The sequence below is a fragment of the Dermacentor albipictus genome, chromosome 5 (genome assembly GCF_038994185.2).
Source record: "Dermacentor albipictus isolate Rhodes 1998 colony chromosome 5, USDA_Dalb.pri_finalv2, whole genome shotgun sequence".
Classification (NCBI taxonomy): Eukaryota; Metazoa; Arthropoda; class Arachnida; order Ixodida; family Ixodidae; genus Dermacentor; species Dermacentor albipictus.
In genome coordinates, this window is record NC_091825.1 from 11,194,457 (window position 1) to 11,210,499 (window position 16,043).

Sequence of the window (16,043 nt, forward strand, 5' to 3'; positions counted from 1 at the left end):
GGCAGGTCATTCCAATGCTGAATGGCACGGGGTAACGCGGAAGAATTGAAAGAATGTCAACTATGTCGTTTGGCAGGTCATCCCAATGCTGAATGGCACGGGGTAACGCGGAAGAATTGAAAGAATGTCAACTATGTCGTTTGGCTGGTCATTCCAATGCTGAATGGCGCGGGGTAACGCGGAAGAATTGAAAGAATGTCAACTATATCGTTTGGCAGGCCATACCAATGCTGAATGGCACGGGGTAACGCGGAAGAATTCAAAGAATGTCAACTATGTCGTTTGGCAGGCCATACCAATGCTGAATGGCACGGGGTAACGCGGAAGAATTGAAAGAATGTCAACTATGTCGTTTTGCAGGTCATTCCAATGCTGAATGGCACGGGGTAACGCGGAAGAATTGAAAGAATGTCAACTATGTCGTTTGGCACGTAATTCCAATGCTGAATGGCACGGGGTAACGCGGAAGAATTGAAAGAATGTGAACTACGTCGTTTGGCAGGCCATCCCAATGCTGAATGGCACGGGGTAACGCGGAAGAATTGAAAGAATGTCAACTATGTCGTTTGGCAGGTCATTCCAATGCTGAATGGCACGGGGTAACGCGGAAGAATTGAAAGAATGTCAACTACGTCGTTTGGCAGGCCATCCCAATGCTGAATGGCACGGGGTAACGCGGAAGAATTGAAAGAATGTCAACTATGTCGTTTGGCAGGTCATTCCAATGCTGAATGGCACGGGGTAACGCGGAAGAATTGAAAGAATGTCAACTATGTCGTTTGGCAGGTCATTCCAATGCTGAATGGCACGGGGTAACGCGGAAGAATTGAAAGAATGTCAACAATGTGGTTTGGCAGGTCATTCCAATGCTGAATGGCACGGGGTAACGCGGAAGAATGGAAAGAATGTCAACTATGTCGTTTGGCAGGTCATTCCTATGCTGAATGGCGCGGGGTAACGCGGAAGAATGGAAAGAATGTCAACTATGTCGTTTGGCAGGTCATTCCAATGCTGAATGGCGCGGGGTAACGCGGAAGAATTGAAAGAATGTCAACTATGTCGTTTGGCAGGTCATCCCAATGCTGAATGGCGCGGGGTAACGCGGAAGAATTGAAAGAATGTCAACTATGTCGTTTGGCAGGTCATTCCAATGCTGAATGGCGCGGGGTAACGCGGAAGAATTGAAAGAATGTCAACTATGTCGTTTGGCAGGTCATCCCAATGCTGAATGGCACGGGGTAACGCGGAAGAATTGAAAGAATGTCAACTATGTCGTTTGGCAGGTCATCCCAATGCTGAATGGCACGGGGTAACGCGGAAGAATTGAAAGAATGTCAACTATGTCGTTTGGCAGGTCATTCCAATGCTGAATGGCACGGGGTAACGCGGAAGAATTGAAAGAAGGTCAACTATGTCGTTTGGCAGGTCATCCCAATGCTGAATGGCGCGGGGTAACGCGGAAGAATTGAAAGAATGTCAACTATGTCGTTTGGCAGGTCATTCCAATGCTGAATGGCGCGGGGTAACGCGGAAGAATTGAAAGAATGTCAACTATGTCGTTTGGCTGGTCATTCCAATGCTGAATGGCGCGGGGTAACGCGGAAGAATTGAAAGAATGTCAACTATGTCGTTTGGCAGGCCATCCCAATGCTGAATGGCGCGGGGTAACGCGGAAGAATTGAAAGAATGTCAACTATGTCGTTTGGCAGGCCATCCCAATGCTGAATGGTGCGGGGTAACGCGGAAGAATTGAAAGAATGTCAACTATGTCGTTTGGCAGGTCATTCCAATGCTGAATGGCGCGGGGTAACGCGGAAGAATTGAAAGAATGTCAACTATGTCGTTTGGCTGGTCATTCCAATGCTGAATGGCGCGGGGTAACGCGGAAGAATTGAAAGAATGTCAACTATGTCGTTTGGCAGGCCATCCCAATGCTGAATGGTGCGGGGTAACGCGGAAGAATTGAAAGAATGTCAACTACGTCGTTTGGCAGGCCATCCCAATGCTGAATGGCACGGGGTAACGCGGAAGAATTGAAAGAATGTCAACTATGTCGTTTGGCAGGTCATTCCAATGCTGAATGGCACGGGGTAACGCGGAAGAATTGAAAGAATGTCAACTATGTCGTTTGGCAGGTCATTCCAATGCTGAATGGCACGGGGTAACGCGGAAGAATTGAAAGAATGTCAACAATGTGGTTTGGCAGGTCATTCCAATGCTGAATGGCACGGGGTAACGCGGAAGAATGGAAAGAATGTCAACTATGTCGTTTGGCAGGTCATTCCTATGCTGAATGGCGCGGGGTAACGCGGAAGAATGGAAAGAATGTCAACTATGTCGTTTGGCAGGTCATTCCAATGCTGAATGGCGCGGGGTAACGCGGAAGAATTGAAAGAATGTCAACTATGTCGTTTGGCAGGTCATCCCAATGCTGAATGGCACGGGGTAACGCGGAAGAATTGAAAGAAGGTCAACTATGTCGTTTGGCAGGTCATCCCAATGCTGAATGGCGCGGGGTAACGCGGAAGAATTGAAAGAATGTCAACTATGTCGTTTGGCAGGTCATTCCAATGCTGAATGGCGCGGGGTAACGCGGAAGAATTGAAAGAATGTCAACTATGTCGTTTGGCTGGTCATTCCAATGCTGAATGGCGCGGGGTAACGCGGAAGAATTGAAAGAATGTCAACTATGTCGTTTGGCAGGCCATCCCAATGCTGAATGGTGCGGGGTAACGCGGAAGAATTGAAAGAATGTCAACTATGTCGTTTGGCAGGTCATTCCAATGCTGAATGGCGCGGGGTAACGCGGAAGAATATAAAGATTGTCAACTATGTCGTTTGGCTGGTCATTCCAATGCTGAATGGCGCGGGGTAACGCGGAAGAATTGAAAGAATGTCAACTATGTCGTTTGGCAGGCCATCCCAATGCTGAATGGTGCGGGGTAACGGGGAAGAATTGAAAGAATGTCAACTACGTCGTTTGGCACGCCATCCCAATGCTGAATGGCACGGGGTAACGCGGAAGAATTGAAAGAATGTCAACTATGTCGTTTGGCAGGTCATTCCAATGCTGAATGGCACGGGGTAACGCGGAAGAATTGAAATAATGTCAACTATGTCGTTTGGCAGGTCATTCCAATGCTGAATGGCACGGGGTAACGCGGAAGAATTGAAAGAATGTCAACAATGTGGTTTGGCAGGTCATTCCAATGCTGAATGGCACGGGGTAACGCGGAAGAATGGAAAGAATGTCAACTATGTCGTTTGGCAGGTCATTCCTATGCTGAATGGCGCGGGGTAACGCGGAAGAATGGAAAGAATGTCAACTATGTCGTTTGGCAGGTCATTCCAATGCTGAATGGCGCGGGGTAACGCGGAAGAATTGAAAGAATGTCAACTATGTCGTTTGGCAGGTCATCCCAATGCTGAATGGCGCGGGGTAACGCGGAAGAATTGAAAGAATGTCAACTATGTCGTTTGGCAGGTCATTCCAATGCTGAATGGCGCGGGGTAACGCGGAAGAATTGAAAGAATGTCAACTATGTCGTTTGGCAGGTCATCCCAATGCTGAATGGCACGGGGTAACGCGGAAGAATTGAAAGAATGTCAACTATGTCGTTTGGCAGGTCATTCCAATGCTGAATGGCGCGGGGTAACGCGGAAGAATTGAAAGAAGGTCAACTATGTCGTTTGGCAGGTCATCCCAATGCTGAATGGCGCGGGGTAACGCGGAAGAATTGAAAGAATGTCAACTATGTCGTTTGGCAGGTCATTCCAATGCTGAATGGCGCGGGGTAACGCGGAAGAATTGAAAGAATGTCAACTATGTCGTTTGGCTGGTCATTCCAATGCTGAATGGCGCGGGGTAACGCGGAAGAATTGAAAGAATGTCAACTATGTCGTTTGGCAGGCCATCCCAATGCTGAATGGTGCGGGGTAACGCGGAAGAATTGAAAGAATGTCAACTATGTCGTTTGGCAGGTCATTCCAATGCTGAATGGCGCGGGGTAACGCGGAAGAATTGAAAGAATGTCAACTATGTCGTTTGGCTGGTCATTCCAATGCTGAATGGCGCGGGGTAACGCGGAAGAATTGAAAGAATGTCAACTATGTCGTTTGGCAGGCCATCCCAATGCTGAATGGCACGGGGTAACGCGGAAGAATTGAAAGAATGTCAACTATGTCGTTTGGCAGGTCATTCCAATGCTGAATGGCACGGGGTAACGCGGAAGAATTGAAAGAATGTCAACTATGTCGTTTGGCAGGTCATTCCAATGCTGAATGGCACGGGGTAACGCGGAAGAATTGAAAGAATGTCAACAATGTGGTTTGGCAGGTCATTCCAATGCTGAATGGCACGGGGTAACGCGGAAGAATGGAAAGAATGTCAACTATGTCGTTTGGCAGGTCATTCCTATGCTGAATGGCGCGGGGTAACGCGGAAGAATGGAAAGAATGTCAACTATGTCGTTTGGCAGGTCATTCCAATGCTGAATGGCGCGGGGTAACGCGGAAGAATTGAAAGAATGTCAACTATGTCGTTTGGCAGGTGATGATGATGATGTGTGGTTTTTTGTGGCGCAAGGGCCAGGTTTGGCCAAAGAGCGCCATGACAAGTTGTAATGTTGACGATGTATTATGGAAGATGTGACTTGGCTGTAAAGTGGCCTAAAAATATTCGCTGTAGAGTGCGTAAAATTAACTTGTTATAAAATTATGGCGATGACAGATGACGAATACTATGAACACTAAAATCCATCGTGAAAGAATGATGCAGAATAGAAAATATATGAGATGGTAAAAATGCCTGGAGCACTGTTGCCTCGCCAGAGCCCTTCAAACACAAGGGCCTAGAGGCACGTGCTACACGAAAGAACTATCGCAGCGCCATCCTCTGAAGAGAGGAGACGCTACGAACATGTTGGGCTAACAACATGCAACACAACATCTTTCAGATAACTTAGGACTGCGTTAGTGTCGAAGAGCGGTTCTGGGCCGAGTAACATTACAGGATGAAGGGGAATATGCTGCCGGTATGCTAACGGAAAATGTTTCTTTCTGTCAGATTCGGCTTTCCGACACTCCAGGAGGACATGGAGGACGGTCAGCCTCTCCCCGCATCTACCGCAAGTTGGAGGATCATTTTCAGTGAGTAAGAAGTTGTGTGTACCAAATGTGTGTCCTATTCTGAGGCGACAGAATAGGACATCTGTTCGCCGTGATTTTGTTACGGAGGGCCAAGAACCTAACTTTGGCTTTATCACGTGCAGTTTGTTATTTACTTCTACGTCCCACTTACGTTGCCAGTGGTTTCGCAGTTTCCTTCTTAAGAAAGGCTTCAGGTCCGTGACAGGGACCGAAGCAGTAGGACTGACTGTATGCAATGAAATTGATGTGGCCATCTGGTCTGCTAGAACGTTACCCTCGATGCCCCTATGTCCAGGCACCCAGCATATAATGACATGCTGGTTAGACATATACGCTCTACAGAGGACGGAATAGAGCTCAATAATTACGGGGTTTCTGTGTTTACAGTGTGACTTCAAGGCTTTTACCACGCTTAAGGAGTCTGTAAATAAAATTGTTTTTTGAACATTTGATTTTCTGATATGTTTCATAGCCGACAGTAGTGCATAGGCCTCAGCCGTAAATATGCTTGTTTCAGGGTGCAGTACACCGGATTCCGAGAAGGATGGGCCAATGGCTGCGTAGGACACCCCGGCATGCGACTTAGAAGCGTCCGTATAAAACTCTGTGCACGAGTACTTGTACTGGAGCTCCAAGAAGTGCATTTTGATATGTGTCTCTGACGCATGTTTAGTGACCTGTACAAAGGATGTGTCACATTCTATCAGCTGCCACTCCCAGGGTGGTACTAGCTTAGCTGGAGGCATTAGGCGTTGGTCGAGAACTGGGACATCCATTTCCGTGCTAAGTTCTCTTGCACGCAGTGAGAAAGGACGTCTCACAGAGGGTCTGTTATGAAAAAGTGTTTCACATGTCAAGTCGTTAACGGTTGTGAAACACGGATGTTCCTTATTAGAGCGCACTTTCAGAAAATAGTTGAAGCTGATGTAAGTTCTCCGAAAATGGAGTGACCACTCATCGGACTCAACATACAAACTTTCAACAGGGCTTGTCCTAAATGCCCCAGTGGCCAGACGGATTCCCAGATGGTGTACGGGGTCTAACATCTTTAGCGCGCTCGGGGCGGCAGAGTGATACACTGCGGCTCCATAGTCTATTCGCGACCGAACTAGGCTCCTGTAAAGATTCAACAGGCACTTCCTGTCACTACCCCATGTTGTGTATGATAGGATTTTAAGTAGGTTCATTGTTTTTAGACATTTTTCTTTAACATGTTTTATGTGAGGAACGAAAGTGAGCCTAGAGTCAAGAATAACACCAAGGAATTTGTGTTCTTTGCTGACAGGAATTTGGTGTCCGCCCAGTTCTACACAAGGATCTAGGACCAGGCCTCTCTTTCTTGTGAAGAGAACACAAGCACTTTTGTGGGGGTTGACCTTAAATCCGTTTTCGTCTGCCCACTTGGAAACCTTGTTCAAGCCCTGCTGTACCTGTCTTTCGCATACTGTAAGGTTGCAGGATTTGAAGCCTATTTGTGTATCATCTACGTATACGGAATAAAAAATGGCAGGTGGTAGTGAAGCACGTAGCATGTTCATCTTTACGATAAAGAGAGTGCAGCTGAGCACGCCTCCCTGGGGTACACCAGTTTCTTGCGTAAAGGGACGTGAGAGTTCATTGCCGACTTTTACTCGGAAGGTACGATTTGACAAATAGCTTTCAATTGTGTTCAGCATATTTCCACGGATGCCAATTGCCGACAGGTCTCGTAAGATCCCGTAACGCCATGCCGTGTCATATGCCTTCTCCATATCGAGGAATATCGATAGAAAAAACTGTTTATGTATAAAGGCATCGCGGATATTTCCTTCCATGCGCACAAGATGATCGGTTGTGGACCGCCCTTCTCGGAATCCACACTGATAAGGATCGAGTATATTGTTGAGCTCAAGGAAATGTATAAGTCTGCGATTTATCATTTTTTCAAAAAGCTTACACAGACAATTAGTTAGAGCTATCGGACGGTAACTAGCCGCCAAGGAAGGGTCTTTTCCCTGCTTTAGGACAGGAACCACAATCGCTTCTTTCCATGTGGATGGGAGGTACCCCGAAGCCCAAATAGTATTGTATAGAGTAAGAAGTGTAACTTGTGCGTCAGTATGCAGGTGCCTGATCATGTCATACATGACTTTGTCTGGTCCCGGTGCAGTGCTTTTACATGTGTTCAAGGCAGCTCTCAACTCGGCAATACCGAAAGGCCGGTTATACTGTTCATTCTGCCTGGATTTCCGTATGATTGGCTGACGTTCTATTATTTCTTTATGCTTAAGAAAGGACTGGGAATAATTGATTGAGCTTGACACACGCTCAAAGTGCTCCCCTAGTGAATCTGCCTGGTCTTGCAGGGTTTCGCCTTGTGTGTTTACTAAAGGGAGGGAGTATGTTTGTCGCCCTCTTATTCTACTAACCCTGTTCCAGACTTTGGCCTCATCTGTATACGAGTTGATACCTGTTAAAAAGTTCTGCCAGCTCTCTCTTCTGGCCTGTCGGCGGGTTCGCCTGCCTTGGGATTTAACTTTTTTAAAATTGATAAGATTCTCCGCAGTGGGGGAGGCGCGTAGCAACCCCCACGCTTTATTTTGTTTCTTACGAGCGATCCTACAATCATCGTTCCACCAGGGAACACGCCGTTTGCCTGCCAGTCCATTTACTTGTGATATACATTTAGTTGCGGCATCTATGATGAAGGCTGTAAAGTACTCCACAGCTGCATCGATTTCTAAAGAAGACATATCAGCCAGCGAGATGCTAGTAAGTGTTCGAAATTTCTCCCAGTCAGCTGTGTCTATCTTCCACCTAGGAGCTTGCGGAGGATATTCGTTTTCTTTAGATGTTCTTATCAGTATAGGGAAGTGGTCGCTCCCGTAAGGATTGTTCGTGACTTCCCATTCGAGTTCGGGTAGTATGGACGGGGAAACTATGGTAAGATCTATTGAAGAAAAGGTTCTGTTTGCTAGGGAGTAATACGTGGGTTCCTTCTTATTGAGCAAGCAGGCACCTGAAGAAAAAAGGAACTGTTCAACAAGACGACCTCGCGCGTCTGTACGAGAGTCGCCCCACAGGGAGCTGTGCGCATTGAAATCGCCAAGAACAACATAGGGTTCTGGCAACTCGTCTATAAATGACTGAAATTCATGTTTGTTTAATTTGTAGTGTGGAGGTACGTAGATCGAGCTAATGGTGACGAGTTTATCCAGAAGAACAGCTCGAACCGCCACTGCTTCAAGGGGCGTTTGTAGCTGTAAACGCTGACAGGAAACACTTTTATGAATCAAAATGGCAACGCCGCCTGATGATACGACAGCATCATGGCGATCTTTGCGAAACTTAATATACGGTCGGAGAAAGTTTGTATGTTGTGGTTTTAGGTGTGTTTCCTGTAGACACAGCACTAGTGGATTGTGTTTTTGGATAAGCTCTTGCACATCATCAAGGTTCCTAAGAAGACCTCTGATGTTCCATTGAATTATTTGTGTATCCATATTGGAGGTCAGTAGGTGCTGTGTGTACAGAAGTAGTGATTATCGAGATTACAGAGATTAAATTACAGAGCCCTTTCGAGGCCCTGTAATCGGGGTTTTGCCCTTTCTGGAGCGTTCGAGGGAGCCTCGCCGCTCCTTGGGCGCTTGGTGCGCCTTGAGGCTAGGTGTAGTGTCCATTGCCTCTAGTGAGGCGCCGGACACATGCTCTTGCGAGCGAGTTTTCTGTGAGGGTCCTGCCTCGGAAGGCAAGATCCCTGCGCCCACCAGCCCGGAGGTCGATGAGGCTCCCTGAGGGATCTGGCTGCGCCGGCTGTTGCCAGCGCTGGATGGGGCCGGGGAGGTGGGGGTAGCCTCGGCTGTGCCCACCTTCGGGGTCGTTGGCCCCGCCTGTTGTGTTGGCGTAGCAGCGGTAGCTGCAGTCGCCGAGGGGGCGGATGGCGTCACTGCCGCCTCACTGGGTGTGGGTCGGACAGCCGCCGGAGGCCGTTGTGGCGCTGCCCCCTGACGCGCCACTTCGGCAAAGGTGTGCTTTGGCAGGAAAGATACCCGCCTGCGTGCTTCTTTGAAACTTATGTTTTCTTTTACTTTAATCGTAACTATTTCCTTTTCTTTCTTCCAAGATGGGCACGACCGCGAGTATGCAGCGTGCTCGCCTTCACAGTTTACGCAGTGGAGAGAGTTTTCACAAGATTCAGAAGTGTGCTCATTAGCACTGCATTTAGCGCAGGTTTGGCGGCCTCGGCAGCTCTGTGAGCTGTGACCAAAACGCTGGCACTTGAAACATCGGAGGGGATTTGGCACGTATGGTCTTACACGGAGCTTGATGTACCCGGCCTCGATTGACTCGGGCAAGACACTTGAATTGAAGGTGAGTATTAAGTGTTTGGTCGCTAGTTCTTTACCATCTCGCCTTATCTTAATTCTTTTGACATTTGTAACATTCTGTTCGCTGAAGCCCTCCAAGAGCTCAGCCTCAGTGAGCTCCAGCAAATCATCGTCCGAGACAACGCCGCGGGAGGTATTCATCGTGCGGTGCGGGGTTACTACTACTTGGTTCTCCCCAAATGATACTAGCTGTGGCAGCTTTTCAAATTGCTTCTGGTCGCAGAGCTCCAAGAGGAGGTCACCGCTAGCCATCCTCGACACCTTATATCCTGGGCCAAAAACTTCGGTAAGGGACTTAGATACTAGGAACGGGGAGATTGTTCGTACTTGTTTAGCTGGTTTTTCTGCGTGGATTACATGAAAGCGAGGAAAATTGTGGACTTGACGTCCGAAAAACTGAAAGGCCTCTTCGGTGCGCCCTCGTTTCTGAGGGCGATCAGGGAGTTTAGGGAAAGCATTTTCCATAGGTATAGTTGGGTTTTCGACCGCGATGCCGACCACCCACCATGGAGCCCAACAGGGGGACGTGACAGGAGCTCCTGCTATAGAAACCCTGCCAACGCCAGCCGTACATCGCTGCTATAACCAAATACAGCATAACCAAGGCTGGCTAGCTACACAAGGTTAACCCTTGCCGCCGGGAAACTAGGAAGTGAGGAGAAGTGATGAGAAGACAGGAAAGATGAAAAAGGCAAGAGAGAAAGACGAAGATTGGAGAAGAGGACAGGAAAAGGCGACTGCCGATTTCCCCCGGGTGGGTCAGTCCGGGGGTGCCGTCTACGTGAAGCCGAGGCCAAAGGGGTGTGTTGCCGCCGCCGAGGGGCCGTAAAGGTCCAAACACCCGGCATTGGCTCAACCCCCAGGATCCCCTTTTCCCCGGACACGGCTAAGCCGCGCACGGCTACACGCGGGAGGGTCCAACCCTCGTGTGCTCGGGTCCGTGGTGTCGCCACACACCAAACGCCTGCTGACGCAGACGCCCCTGCGGGGGTTTGGCAGGTCATCCCAATGCTGAATGGCGCGGGGTAACGCGGAAGAATTGAAAGAATGTCAACTATGTCGTTTGGCAGGTCATTCCAATGCTGAATGGCGCGGGGTAACGCGGAAGAATTGAAAGAATGTCAACTATGTCGTTTGGCAGGTCATCCCAATGCTGAATGGCACGGGGTAACGCGGAAGAATTGAAAGAATGTCAACTATGTCGTTTGGCAGGTCATTCCAATGCTGAATGGCACGGGGTAACGCGGAAGAATTGAAAGAAGGTCAACTATGTCGTTTGGCAGGTCATCCCAATGCTGAATGGCGCGGGGTAACGCGGAAGAATTGAAAGAATGTCAACTATGTCGTTTGGCAGGTCATTCCAATGCTGAATGGCGCGGGGTAACGCGGAAGAATTGAAAGAATGTCAACTATGTCGTTTGGCTGGTCATTCCAATGCTGAATGGCGCGGGGTAACGCGGAAGAATTGAAAGAATGTCAACTATGTCGTTTGGCAGGCCATCCCAATGCTGAATGGTGCGGGGTAACGCGGAAGAATTGAAAGAATGTCAACTATGTCGTTTGGCAGGTCATTCCAATGCTGAATGGCGCGGGGTAACGCGGAAGAATTGAAAGAATGTCAACTATGTCGTTTGGCAGGCCATCCCAATGCTGAATGGTGCGGGGTAACGCGGAAGAATTGAAAGAATGTCAACTATGTCGTTTGGCAGGTCATTCCAATGCTGAATGGCACGGGGTAACGCGGAAGAATTGAAAGAATGTCAACTATGTCGTTTGGCAGGTCATTCCAATGCTGAATGGCACGGGGTAACGCGGAAGAATTGAAAGAAGGTCAACTATGTCGTTTGGCAGGTCATCCCAATGCTGAATGGCGCGGGGTAACGCGGAAGAATTGAAAGAATGTCAACTATGTCGTTTGGCAGGTCATTCCAATGCTGAATGGCGCGGGGTAACGCGGAAGAATTGAAAGAATGTCAACTATGTCGTTTGGCTGGTCATTCCAATGCTGAATGGCGCGGGGTAACGCGGAAGAATTGAAAGAATGTCAACTATGTCGTTTGGCAGGCCATCCCAATGCTGAATGGTGCGGGGTAACGCGGAAGAATTGAAAGAATGTCAACTATGTCGTTTGGCAGGTCATTCCAATGCTGAATGGCGCGGGGTAACGCGGAAGAATTGAAAGAATGTCAACTATGTCGTTTGGCTGGTCATTCCAATGCTGAATGGCGCGGGGTAACGCGGAAGAATTGAAAGAATGTCAACTATGTCGTTTGGCAGGCCATCCCAATGCTGAATGGTGCGGGGTAACGCGGAAGAATTGAAAGAATGTCAACTATGTCGTTTGGCAGGCCATCCCAATGCTGGATGGTGCGGGGTAAAGCGGAAGAATTGAAAGAATGTCAACTATGTCGTTTGGCAGGTCATTCCAATGCTGAATGGCGCGGGGTAACGCGGAAGAATTGAAATAATGTCAACTATGTCGTTTGGCAGGTCATTCCAATGCTGGATGGCGCGGGGTAACGCGGAAGAATTGAAAGAATGTTAACTATGTCGTTTGGCAGGTCATCCCAATGCTGAATGGCGCGGGGTAACGCGGAAGAATTGAAAGAATGTCAACTATGTCGTTTGGCAGGTCATCCCAATGCTGAATGGCACGGGGTAACGCGGAAGAATTGAAAGAATGTCAACTATGTCGTTTGGCAGGTCATTCCAATGCTGAATGGCGCGGGGTAACGCGGAAGGATTGAAAGAATGTGAACTACGTCGTTTGGCAGGCCATCCCAATGCTGAATGGCACGGGGTAACGCGGAAGAATTGAAAGAATGTCAACTATGTTGTTTGGCAGGTCATTCCAATGCTGAATGGCGCGGGGTAACGCGGAAGAATTGAAAGAATGTCAACTAAGTCTTTTGGCAGGTCATCCCAATGCTGAATGGCACGGGGTAACGCGGAAGAATCGAAAGAATGTCAACTACGTCGTATGGCAGGTCATCCCAATGCTGAATGGCGCGGGGTAACGCGGAAAAATTGAAAGAATGTCAACTATGTCGTTTGGCAGGTCATTCCAAAGCTGAATGGCGCGGGGTAACGCGGAAGAATTGAAAGAATGTCAACTATGTCGTTTGGCAGGTCATCCCAATGCTGAATTGCACGGGGTAACGCCGAAGAATTGAAAGAATGTCAACTATGTCGTTTGGCAGGTCATTCCAATGCTGAATGGCGCGGGGTAACGCGGAAGAATTGAAAGAATGTCAACTATGTCGTTTGGCTGGTCATTCCAATGCTGAATGGCGCGGGGTAACGCGGAAGAATTGAAAGAATGTCAACTATGTCGTTTGGCAGGCCATCCCAATGCTGAATGGCGCGGGGTAACGCGGAAGAATTGAAAGAATGTCAACTATGTCGTTTGGCAGGTCATTCCAAAGCTGAATGGCGCGGGGTAACGCGGAAGAATTGAAAGAATGTCAACTATGTCGTTTGGCAGGTCATCCCAATGCTGAATTGCACGGGGTAACGCCGAAGAATTGAAAGAATGTCAACTATGTCGTTTGGCAGGTCATTCCAATGCTGAATGGCGCGGGGTAACGCGGAAGAATTGAAAGAATGTCAACTATGTCGTTTGGCTGGTCATTCCAATGCTGAATGGCGCGGGGTAACGCGGAAGAATTGAAAGAATGTCAACTATGTCGTTTGGCAGGCCATCCCAATGCTGAATGGCGCGGGGTAACGCGGAAGAATTGAAAGAATGTCAACTATGTCGTTTGGCAGGTCATTCCAATGCTGAATGGCGCGGGGTAACGCGGACGAATTGAAAGAATGTCAACTATGTCGTTTGGCAGGTCATCCCAATGCTGAACGGCACGGGGTAACGCGGAAGAATTGAAAGAATGTCAACTATGTCGTTTGGCAGGTCATTACAATGCTCAATGGCGCGGGGTAACGCGGAAGAATTGAAAGAATGTCAACTATGTCGTTTGGCAGGTCATTCCAATGCTGAATGGCGCGGGGTAACGAGGAAGAATTGAAAGAATGTCAACTATGTCGCTTGGCAGGTCATCCCAATGCTGAATGGCGCGGGGTAACGCGGAAGAATTGAAGGAATGTCAACTATGTCGTTTGGCAGGTCATTCCAATGCTGGATGGCACGGGGTAATGCGGAAGAATTGAAAGAATGTCATCTATGTCGTTTGGCAGGTCATTCCAATGCTGAATGGCGCGGGGTAACGCGGAAGAATTGAAAGAATGTCAACTATGTCGTTTGGCAGGTCATTCCAATGCTGAATAGCACGGGGTAACGCGGAAGAATTGAAAGAATGTCAACTATGTCGTTTGGCAGGTCATTCCAATGCTGAATGGCACGGGGTAACGCGGAAGAATTGAAAGAATGTGAACTACGTCGTTTGGCAGGTCATTCCAATGCTGAATGGCACGGGGTAACGCGGAAGAATGGAAAGAATGTCAACTATGTCGCTTGGCAGGTCATTCCAATGCTGAATGGCACGGGGTAACGCGGAAGAATTGAAAGAATGTCAACTATGTCGTTTGGCAGGCCATCCCAATGCTGAATGGCACGGGGTAACGCGGAAGAATTGAAAGAATGTCAACTATGTTGTTTTGCAGGTCATTCCAATGCTGAATGGCACGGGGTAACGCGGAAGAATTGAAAGAATGTCAACTATGTCGTTTGGCAGGTAATTCCAATGCTGAATGGCACGGGGTAACGCGGAAGAATTGAAAGAATGTGAACTACGTCGTTTGGCAGGCCATCCAAATGCTGAATGGCACGGGGTAACGCGGAAGAATTGAAAGAATGTCAACTATGTCGTTTGGCAGGTCATTCCAATGCTGAGTGGCACGGGGTAACGCGGAAGAATTGAAAGAATGTCAACTACGTCATTTGGCAGGCCATCCCAATGCTGAATGGCACGGGGTAACGCGGAAGAATTGAAAGAATGTCAACTATGTCGTTTGGCAGGTCATTCCAATGCTGAATGGCACGGGGTAACGCGGAAGAATTGAAAGAATGTCAACTATGTCGTTTGGCAGGTCATTCCAATGCTGAATGGCACGGGGTAACGCGGAAGAATTGAAAGAATGTCAACAATGTGGTTTGGCAGGTCATTCCAATGCTGAATGGCACGGGGTAACGCGGAAGAATGGAAAGAATGTCAACTATGTCGTTTGGCAGGTCATTCCTATGCTGAATGGCGCGGGGTAACGCGGAAGAATGGAAAGAATGTCAACTATGTCGTTTGGCAGGTCATTCCAATGCTGAATGGCGCGGGGTAACGCGGAAGAATTGAAAGAATGTCAACTATGTCGTTTGGCAGGTCATCCCAATGCTGAATGGCGCGGGGTAACGCGGAAGAATTGAAAGAATGTCAACTATGTCGTTTGGCAGGTCATTCCAATGCTGAATGGGGCGGGGTAACGCGGAAGAATTGAAAGAATGTCAACTATGTCGTTTGGCAGGTCATCCCAATGCTGAATGGCACGGGGTAACGCGGAAGAATTGAAAGAATGTCAACTATGTCGTTTGGCAGGTCATTCCAATGCTGAATGGCACGGGGTAACGCGGAAGAATTGAAAGAAGGTCAACTATGTCGTTTGGCAGGTCATCCCAATGCTGAATGGCGCGGGGTAACGCGGAAGAATTGAAAGAATGTCAAGTATGTCGTTTGGCAGGTCATTCCAATGCTGAATGGCGCGGGGTAACGCGGAAGAATTGAAAGAATGTCAACAATGTGGTTTGGCAGGTCATTCCAATGCTGAATGGCACGGGGTAACGCGGAAGAATTGAAAGAATGTCAACTATGTCGTTTGGCAGGTCATCCCAATGCTGAATGGCACGGGGTAACGCGGAAGAATTGAAAGAATGTCAACTATGTCGTTTGGCAGGTCATCCCAATGCTGAATGGCACGGGGTAACGCGGAAGAATTGAAAGAATGTCAACTATGTCGTTTGGCAGGTCATTCCAATGCTGAATGGCACGGGGTAACGCGGAAGAATTGAAAGAAGGTCAACTATGTCGTTTGGCAGGTCATCCCAATGCTGAATGGCGCGGGGTAACGCGGAAGAATTGAAAGAATGTCAAGTATGTCGTTTGGCAGGTCATTCCAATGCTGAATGGCGCGGGGTAACGCGGAAGAATTGAAAGAATGTCAACAATGTGGTTTGGCAGGTCATTCCAATGCTGAATGGCACGGGGTAACGCGGAAGAATTGAAAGAATGTCAACTAGGTCGTTTGGCAGGTCATCCCAATGCTGAATGGCACGGGGTAACGCGGAAGAATTGAAAGAATGTCAACTATGTCGTTTGGCAGGTCATCCCAATGCTGAATGGCGCGGGGTAACGCGGAAGAATTGAAAGAATGTCAACTATGTCGTTTGGCAGGTCATTCCAATGCTGAATGGCGCGGGGTAACGCGGAAGAATTGAAAGAAGGTCAACTATGTCGTTTGGCAGGTCATCCCAATGCTGAATGGCACGGGGTAACGCGGAAGAATTGAAAGAATGTCAACTTTGTC